The 9,821-nt window shown below is 50.1% G+C and overlaps 1 long non-coding RNA gene across 1 annotated transcript in view; it reads left to right on the plus strand.

The window, feature by feature from the left end:
* The window catches only part of LOC108508877, a 10,295-nt gene extending 842 nt beyond the window's left edge, over positions 1 to 9,453 (plus strand). The window contains exons 2-3 of the long non-coding RNA XR_001878540.1: positions 3,911 to 3,978; positions 8,579 to 9,453. This is a non-coding gene — a long non-coding RNA (uncharacterized LOC108508877). The remainder of the gene's footprint in view (positions 1 to 3,910; positions 3,979 to 8,578) is intronic.
* Positions 9,454 to 9,821: the final 368 nt, after the last annotated feature.

Here is a 9,821-nt window from a genome sequence, read left to right on the forward strand (position 1 = left end):
GTCCTCCCTCTGCTGTTCCCAGGGCTGGAGGCAGCTCTGCAGGGGGGTCTCACCCGAGGGGACAGGGGCAGAATCACCTCCCTCAGCCTCTTGGCCACAGGATATTTATTCCTTGCAGGGCTTTGCAGGATGGAGGGAGCAGTGGCTCCCTGTCACCTCCTGGGAGCTCAGGTGGAGCTGAAGGGGATGATCTGCTGACACAGCAGATCCCACCCGGGTCCCTCTGCAGGGGAGAATTGCTTTGTCAACAACTGTGAGAAGAATCCTTTGCCTGAGAGCTCAACCCTGAGAATGGGCAGGAAAAGCCTGGCTTTGCTGCTGGGAGGGGCTGAGGTGGCTCTTGTGGCTGCAGGACTTTAAATTCCAGGCTGTAGGTGAACTCAGCTCAGCTTTTCCTCCAGAGTCACCAGCAAAGCTTCCTCTGTCCCCTGCCAGTGATGGATCTGCTCTTAAACTGTGTATAATAACAGAAGACCTTCCCAATGCAGATTCTGACACATGTCAAAAATAAGGCTGATAACCCAGAAATTCCTTTGTTATGTTTTTCTGATGGGAAATGTTGTCTATTTTGTAAAAAAAAAACTATGGAAAATTGAAAAACATTGTTTCAGATGCAAACTCTCCTCCCTCATTTTCTCACAAAAGTTGGGGTTTGGTTTTCACAGGGTCACAGGTCACACATCCTGTTGGATCACAGAGCACATCCTCCTTCCTTGGAGATATTTCAAAGTCATCTGGACTTGGGACCCATCTTGATCAGGGATGTTGGACTAAAAGACCTTCAGAGGTGCCTTCCAACCCCAAGCACTCCTGGCTGTGTGTGATTCTGTGCTCTGTGTGAAGGGTGCTCAGCCTGTCCTGAGAACGGGGTGGCTCAGGGTCAAATGAGGAGCTCCAGGCACGGATAGTTTCGTGGAATTTTGTAGGTGAGAGGGACAAAAATAGCCTGTGATATTTTGACAGCGGCAACTTCGTGAGAGCGGCCAAACCACTCATGTCTGGTGTTGAGTCAGCCCCAAATTGTGTCTGTGCTGCTCCCTGCAGGGCCCTCTGACTAAACCTGCTCTGAGGCCCGAGGAAGGAGCAGTGGCAAACGTCAGGAGGCCACACCAGGTCATCCATGTCCCTGTCCCACCCCAGGCAGGAGCACACAGGACCTGCTGCCAGGGGCTGTCAGAAGCCTCTTGACCAAAATGCTGAGAAATGGTCCAAGTGTTTCAGAGGAGAGCAACATGTCCCAGCACTTCCAGCCTGGGAACTGCAGTGCCCAGAGGCCACGGCAGCCAAGGACATCGTGTCCAAGGGACATGCAAAGACAAGGATTTGTTGGCTCAGTATATCACTTCCAAGTGATAAAGATTTGCAGGCAGGTGTGACTTTGAGCAGACTTTATGGAAAAATCAAGGATTACAAACCATGCTGGTATTTATTAGGTGCATCACAACTGCCTCAGAGCCCTCAGCCTTCTCTTTACTCCTTTCTTGCTGATCCCTGGGATTTCCTGCTCAGGATGTCACCTGGTTACCTTCCTTGGATCAATTGTCTCCCGGTGCTGAGTGTCTTCACCTGGCAGGCTTTGGCATCATTATATCACCCAGTGCCCAGCATTCCTGCAGGGCCAGGGCCAGACCCTCAGCCAGGCTCCTTGAGGCTCTTCCCATTCCCTGTCTTCCAGGGAACATGGAAAAATTAGAGAAGCACAGAATAGTTTGTGTTGGAAGGAACTGTAAAGCTCATCCAGTCCCACCCCCTGCCATGGGCAGGGACACCTCCCACCAGCCCAGGTTGCTCCAAGCCCCGTCCAACCTGGCCTTGGACACTTCCAGGGATCCAGGGGCAGCCACAGCTTCTCTGGGCAACCTGGGCCGGGGCCTCCCCACCCTCCCAGGGATGGATTTCTCCCCAGTATCCAACCTAACATTGCCCTTTGTCAGTTTAAAGCCATTCCCCCTTGTCCTGTCACTCCAGGACCTTGTAAAAAGTCTCTCTCCATGTTGCAGGATCCCTTCAGGTGCAATGAGGTCACCTCAAAGCCTTCTCTTCTCCAGGCTGAACAATCCCAATTCTCTCAGCCTTTCCTCCCAGCAGAGCTGCTCCATCCCTCTGATCATCCTAGTGCCTCCTCTGGACTCTCTCCAGCAGCTCCACGTCCTCCCTGTGCTGTTCCCAGGGCTGGAGGCAGCTCTGCAGGGGGGTCTTACCCGAGGGGGCAGAGAGGCAGAATCCCCCCTGCCCTGCTGCCCACACTGGGGGATCAGCCCAGAATAATGTAATTCCAGTGCTGGTCGAGACAGAAGAGAGAGGCTGGTGATGGGAACACTTAAAGAGCTGTGAAAAGGGAGCACTGATTTGTTTAGCTAAGAAATGAGAAAAGGTAATTTAGAAAAAGATAATGAAGTCGTGTTGGTGCCTGTGCTTGAGATCAGACAGCCAAGCAAATGGGCACATGTGGTGGAGAAGATCCCAGAATCCCAGGATATGCTGAGTTGGAAGGGACCCACAAGGATCATCCAGTCCAACCCCTGGCCCTGCACAGGCCCAGCCCCAAGAGTCACCCCCTGTGCCCCAGAGCATCATCCAAACCCTCCTGCAGCTCTGGCAGCCTTGGGGCTGTGCCCACTGCCCTGGGGAGCCTGGGCAGTGCCCAACCAGCCTCTGGGGGAAGAACCTTTGCCTGAGATCCAACCTGAGCCTGCCCTGACACAGCTCCAGCCATTCCCTGGCTGCTGTCCCTGGTCCCCCCAGAGCAGAGCTCAGTCCCTGCCCCTCCTCTGCCCCTGCCCAGGCACTTGGAACTGCACTGAGGTCTCCCCTCAGTCTCCTCTGCTCCAGCTGAACACACCAAGTGCCCTCAGTGTCCTCACACGCCTTCAAATCAAGGCCCTTCCCCATCTCTGTGTCCCTCCTTTGGACACTCTCCAATGGCTCAATCCCTTCCCTCCATTGTGTCCCCCCAAACTGCCCCAATGTTGAGGTGAGGCCGCCCCAGGGCAGAGCAGAGCGGGACAATCCCCTCCCTGGTGCCCCAGGACAGGGTTGGCCCCCTCTGTGTGGCTGTGTCAGAAAGGGACAGGGATGGACTATTCCCTGCTGCCACGAACAAATGGACAAATACCTGAAAGCAGAAACCTCATCTGGTGACCCTGCCCAGAGCACTCGTGAGGGAGGAGCTCCCCAAATGCCACAGCAGGGAGAAAACCTGTGTCAGGTCTCAGGAGGTTCCCTGCCAGCCCATGATCTGCACATCTCCTCTCAGCACTCGCCTGCTGCTCTGCACACAGGACCAGCCATCCCCTGGGAGAGCAGAAGGTGCCTGCAAGGGCTCATCAGCTTGGGGCTGTGATTCCTGGGGTGTCTGTGCAGGGCCAGCAGTTGGACTCGATGATCCCTGTGGGTCCCTTCCAGCTCAGGGGATTCCCTGGTTCTGTGACCTGTGTGCTCACAGCACTTTGTGTTGGGTGCTGGCAGCGTTTTACAACGTGGTTTGTTTGTGTCCAGAGGGTGGAACTGCAGCAGGATCTGCTCTGACATGTTTAAGGTGAGTAAAGATGACTGTGTGTGTGAGCTCTTCCTTCAGGAAAGGACATATTGGGATCAGAACAAGTTTATGTTCAAGTAAATCGTGTCTGGACTGGAAGCCACAGGAAATCAGAGTCACAGAGGATCATCCAAACACTCCCAGAGCTCTGGCAGCCTTGGTGCTGGAAGGTTCTACTTAACACCCATGAAAAAATCCCCTGCTGCCATCAGGAAATAAGATGAAACCCAATTCTTTTGGGGGTGTTTTGCTGGGATTCTGGAGGAACTCGTGGCAGTTACAACTCCTCCACAGGTTTTTTTTTGTTCCATGACAGCCTTTCACCTCCACAGTGAGTTATATGAGCCATTAATTGTGCAGTTCCCATTTCAGGAGGGTGAAGTCCCATATCCACAAAAACCAGCCAGATCTGAGATATTTTGCTGAAGAGACATTTAAAGGTAAGACAATTACTGCTCCAGCAGCAGCAAGAAGTTTCCCAAGCACATTCCCATCCCATAATACACAGATCAGAGCGAGAAGGGTCTCATGAATACCCATCACTCATCACAATAACCCTAACAAAATAATTTGCCAGGAGTAATGGGATGAAAATGAGAGGGAAGATGGTTAAGTTGACTGTCAGGGAAACTCTCCCTGGAGATCAATTTTACAGGGGAAGAAGTCCTGGGAGGGAGATGATTGAAACTTCAGTTGTTCAGATATGATCTGGGAGAATAATAGAGTTCTCATGTCGGTGTCCAAGCCTAAAGATCCAGTGAAGTTTGTTTTGGAAGGAATTTTCAGCATTTTTGTTGAAAGCACAGAATTTGAAGAAAAAAGAAACACCCTCAAATCATTTTGGGTCTGTCTGGGATTTTTCCATTGAGAGGCAGATAAACACTGGGCTTTATTTTGGGGCTTCTTGCCTGATTTATGTAAGTCTTGCTCTTTCGATGCTGTTACTTTGACGCTGAAAAGATGCAATTTAGTTAGAAAAACCCCAAACAAGAAACCTCTTCTTGCATTTCCATAGCACAGAACTTTTGTTTTGAAAGTGTCTAAATGGGACAATTGTACATTCTCAAGTTTCTCCATTTCTTTATGCCCACCACACTGCATTTAGTCAACAGAAAATGTAGTCCCATTCCCTCTAAATCTAAGTTTTGGAATAGTTTGCTTATTAATTGCATCCCTTTTTTTAAGACTTGTTCTACTTGAGGTGCTTAAATCAAGCTGAGGTGCAGCAGAGTGGGACAATGGTGACCTTAGAGCCTAAAGGGGCTCCAAGAGAGTGGAGAGGGATCTGGGACAAGGGGGAATGGCTCCCCAGTGCCAGAGGGCAGGGATAGATGGGAGATTGGGAAGGAATTCTTCCCTATGAGGGTGCTGAGCCCCTGGCACAGGTTGCCCAGAGAAGCTGTGGCTGCCCCTGGATCCCTGGAAGTGTCCAAGGCCAGGCTGGAGCAACCTGGGCTGGTGGAAGGTGTCCCTGCCCATGGCAGGGGGTGGAATGAGATGGGCTTTAAGGTCCCTTTGCACCCAAACCATTCCATGATTCTATGAAGCAAAGAGAAAGCTCCAGACTGCCAAAATAAAAAAGGGAAAAAGGAAAACAGAATCAAAAAACTGAGATGGGGTTTTCTTCCTCTCACCTCTGAGCACAGGCTGTAACCTGGAGCAGCATGAGACGAGTCAGGTGCCAGCAGCAGGAACAAGGAATGTTTTCCAGGCCACTGTCCCAACCATGGTGACCTTGCTGGGAATGAGGAGCCTCTTTGATGACCAAATGTCAATCAAATGACAGCAAAACTTATCCCACCTTCTTTTAGCTGCCTAAAAATTCCGTGCCCAATCTACACAACCAGTCATTGATAATGAAAGACCCACACCTCTGACAGGTCACACAGCACATGCTGAGCTGGAAGGGACCCACAAGGATCATCCAGTCCAACCCCTGGCCCTGCACAGGCTCAGCCCCAAGAGTCACCCCCTGTGCCCCAGAGCATCATCCAAACCCTCCTGGAGCTCTGGCAGCCTTGGGGCTGTGCCCACTGCCCTGGGGAGCCTGGGCAGTGCCCAACCAGCCTCTGGGNCTGAGATCCAACCTGAGCCTGCCCTGACACAGCTCCAGCCATTCCCTGGCTGCTGTCCCTGGTCCTGAGGAGAAGAGATCCGTGTGCCAGGGAGAGATCAGTGTCCAAGCAGCTGTGGGAGTGGCAAACCTGGTTTGCAAATGCAGCTCCAGTGATGAGACCCTTCCTGCACCGTGCACGGAAATGATGAAAATGCGGAGAAACCTGAAACACAGGGATGGTTTGATATAATGCTCTTTATTTTCCAACTCATCTGTAGGAGGGATTGTTTGGGCACCAAGCAGTGGAGAAATTAGCATTGTTAATTTACTGCAAGCCAGGGCACCTATATGAGCTCAAGAAATGCAACACAATTAATTAGCCTCTAAAAAAAGCATTTGAAGTGTTTATTGCAGGATCAAGCTCCTGGTTTTATAAGCAGATGGGGAAATGAAGTGCTAGGAATGACATGGAGAAAACAGCTGCACTGGGACCAGAAGCCTAATTCATAATTCAACAGACTAATCAGGGAACATCTTCTGCAGTTCCTCAGCTGTAATGGAGGAACGTGAGGAGGCAAACGATTAGGCTGCTTTAGTTCTTAAAGAGGCTGCTACCAATTAGCTCCCTTGCTTTGTTGCCCATGTACTCATCTAATGAGGTGGCCCATGTTATTAAAGAGACAGACAAAAGTAGGTCACCCTAAAATAATTGTCTTAATGATAAACACTCTGAGGCACAATTTCAATACGGTTGGTGAGAATTAATTAAAAGAGTGAAGACCTGTTCACACTCACTTTTCTGATCCTTCCTGTTCTCCTGCATGAAGAGAGAGGGTGGGGGTTCTGCTGCTGCTGTTTGCTCTGGAGCTGCCTGGCAGTGGTGGATGCAGGTGGGGGGGTCCATCCCCATGCAGATCCCACTGGCACAGCACAGGTTCTGCCCAGGGTGCAGCTTTCTCCAGCCCCAGCTTGGCAGTCTGGATACCCAGGGTCATGGTGGGCACCAGGAAAGTTCATGTCTTTGGTGAAGGGGTCATCTCTGAGTCTCCCATCTCTGCAGGGGCGGGGGGGACCCAGCTGTGACTGGTCCAGGCTGTGACAGCAGTTGGCAAGGTGAAGAGAGGCTTTCAAGAAAAAGTGAGTCCTGGCAATCCCAGAATCCCAGAACATGCTGAGTTGGAAGGGACCCACAAGGATCATCCAGTCCAACCCCTGGCCCTGCACAGGCCCAACCCCAAGAGTCACCCCCTGTGCCCCAGAGCATCATCCAAACCCTCCTGGAGCTCTGGCAGCCTTGGGGCTGTGCCCACTGCCCTGGGGAGCCTGGGCAGTGCCCAACCAGCCTCTGGGGGAAGAAGCTTTGCCTGAGATCCAACCTGAGCCTGCCCTGACACAACTTCCCCTGCACTGGCTCCCTGTGCTGAGGGTGTGCAGGGTGTCCCACTCTGTGCAGGGTGTCCCACCCATCCTGTCTATCTCAAATGAAACATCTTGGCTCAGCCTGCAGCAAGCTGGGAGCACTCAGTCCCCTGCAATCACCACGACAGACACATGCTAATTACTTTTCTTGAGATATATATTTTTCATAAATTTCATTTTCTCTGTTTGCAGCTTCGGCTCGTTCCCAAACAAAGCAGGCAGTGATTGAGCCTGGGTTTATTGCTTCCACAACCCAAATTACAGCTATTATCCACATCTACAACCTGCAATTATCCCCAGCCTGCCTATTTCATCTCTTTATCGAGACATTCTCTGTGCTGATGGAAGGTGACAGACTGGCAGCCACAGAGAGCAGCATCTTCTCCCTGAGCAGCAGCTGCAGAGGGAGGGAGCAGGAGATGCAGCTCCGTGTTGTTCCCCAGCATCCAGGGACAGGGAACATCAGGCTGCTGAGAGGTGGCCTCAGTGCTGCACCTCAGCTGTTCCTCCAAGGATCAGCTCTCCCTGATTCTTCTGCCTTATCCTGCCCTTCCCCAGGCTGGGCTGGGGGAAACCTCAACATCAGGAACATGCTCCTGATGTTTTATCCAACCAGATGTTTTAACCCTCTACCATGGGGCTTGATTTCTCCTGCATGATAGAAAAGCTCTCCAGAGGACCCACTTTGAAACTTCTGTATTTGCTGCCTCTGACATTTTGAGAATCTTTTGCCTGAAGACTTTGATAGAGACATGAAGCACAGGTGCAAACCCCAGATCTGCCACCCTACTTGTGGCAAAACTCTTCACAATGTTCTGATCCTTTTCAGCTGCCTTGAAATCAGAGAATCACTGAATGCTTTGGTTTGGAAGGGACATTAAATCTCATCTCCTTCCACCCCCTGCCATGGGCAGGGACACCTTCCACTAGCCCAGGTTGCTCCAAATCCCATCCAACCTCTTGGTTTTCTACCCTGAGGTTCTCCTTGAACACTGTTTTCTTTCACTTCCCTTGAAGGGTGACCCAACCACTAACTGGGGGCAGTTCCTCAGTGTGGGGCATCTTCCCAACTGTCAGACTGGTTCTTTTGTAGAACTATCAAGATTTGGTGACTCCAGAGCTGGAATATAACTCAGGTTAGGTCAGTTCCAGTGGGATGGGAGTGTCCTGGCCCCGTGTCCTGGCCCCATGTACTGTGATATGAAGTGCCCATTGCTAGTGCAAAAGTGCCTCCCCAAACATTCACCTCTACTGAGGCAAACTCAGTCTCATCCCACAGCCTAAATTCTGAGCTATTTTAGGGGTCCAGCTGCCACAAAATAGGAGGGAAGTCCCTGTTCCTTCCCTTCCAGCTATATTTTTCCAAGCATCTGCTTGAGAAGCAGGGAGAGCCTTCTCTGGGAAGGAGGAGATGTGCCTTGGGACATCCTGAAGCAGAAGAGGAAATAAATGCTTCAGTTCTTGCAGCCTGGGTGAGTGTTTTTGGTTTAAGATAAAAGGTTGAGTGGTGTAATGTTTCTGTTTACACTCTCCCTGCTTTTCCCCCACGTCCCTTTCTTTCAAAGGTGGTCAAGAAGGACTTTCTTTTGGATAATACAATTCCCCTGCCTGAAACAAGGGAGATACTTGAGTCCTGTCTTCTGGAACAAGGTGGATCAGTGAAGCTGCTCTGCCTTTCTTGACAGCACCATTAGTGGTATCTGCTACTGCTGGAGGTGAATTAAAACTTAACAATAACAATTCTGGGCTCTGGGCCAGTTTCCAAATGGAAAAGGCAAAGAGACCTGACAGACTGTCTTCCTGAGGTTCATTGGCAACTCAGGTAAGGGAACTTCAGTGTTGGAATGAACTGATTTAAAACATTTTGCTCTGATCTGCATTTCAAAGTAACTATTCTGTAAAATGTCCAGCCTGTTAAGAGTGAACAAATAGTTTCAAGAAGATAAACCACTTTATTTCCTTCAATTAGCAGCTTAAATTGTTCACTCCAATTGAAATCCATTTCTTGCTTAATTCAAAGTAAACCTCTGAGTTGCTGCGTGATCCAACTCTCTGCTGAATTCCTCTACCTGCAGCTGGATTTTGGTGTGATATCCTCATTATTCCACCTAAGATAAAATACTTGATTTGGGGACTAAGATGATCCTGCATCTCAGAGAGGTGTGGGAGTGGAGGACACACCTGCTTTCCTTTTTTGTTGCAGTGAGAAAAGCACAGGTGGAACAGATTCTCCACGAAATGTGGGGACATTGTCCCCTGTGTGGAGGTGGAGACAGAGCTCCAGGCTATGCTAGTGCTGAATGTTGAGTGGAAAAAGATGCTGTAACTTTGGTTTCCAAGCTGCAGGTGCGTTCTCCTCAGAAAGGCCCAAGCCAGAATAAAACTTCTTTGTTTTTAATCACTGAAGTGGAATTGTTTCATTTTTCTTTTTGGCAAGGAAACTTGAAAACATCTGCTTTAGTTTGGATCAAATGGATTTTTTTTTTTCACTTTTTAACTTGGTGGTTGAACTGAAAAATCAATTATTCACCCAGCCTTACTCCCAGCACATGTCTAGGAGCAGAAACTCTTGTTTTTATTCAATAGCAGGTGCTCAGCAATTTGAGCAAATGAATTCAGGGGTAGCAGGCTGCCCTGTTTCCTTCCCTGACTCTTCCTGTCTCGCCTACAAAACCCAACCAGGGTTTCAGGGAGAGACCCAGAAGAGTTTCATTTCCTTGATGTCGTGTCAAGGCTGTGCCAACTCAGCCAGTTTGGCTGGAAATACAACACAGGGCCTTCATTTGATCCCAATGGCTGCAGTTGTTG

This window comes from Lepidothrix coronata, unplaced genomic scaffold, assembly GCF_001604755.1.
Source record: "Lepidothrix coronata isolate B3197 unplaced genomic scaffold, Lepidothrix_coronata-1.0 Scaffold320, whole genome shotgun sequence".
In the NCBI taxonomy this organism is placed as follows: Eukaryota; Metazoa; Chordata; class Aves; order Passeriformes; family Pipridae; genus Lepidothrix; species Lepidothrix coronata.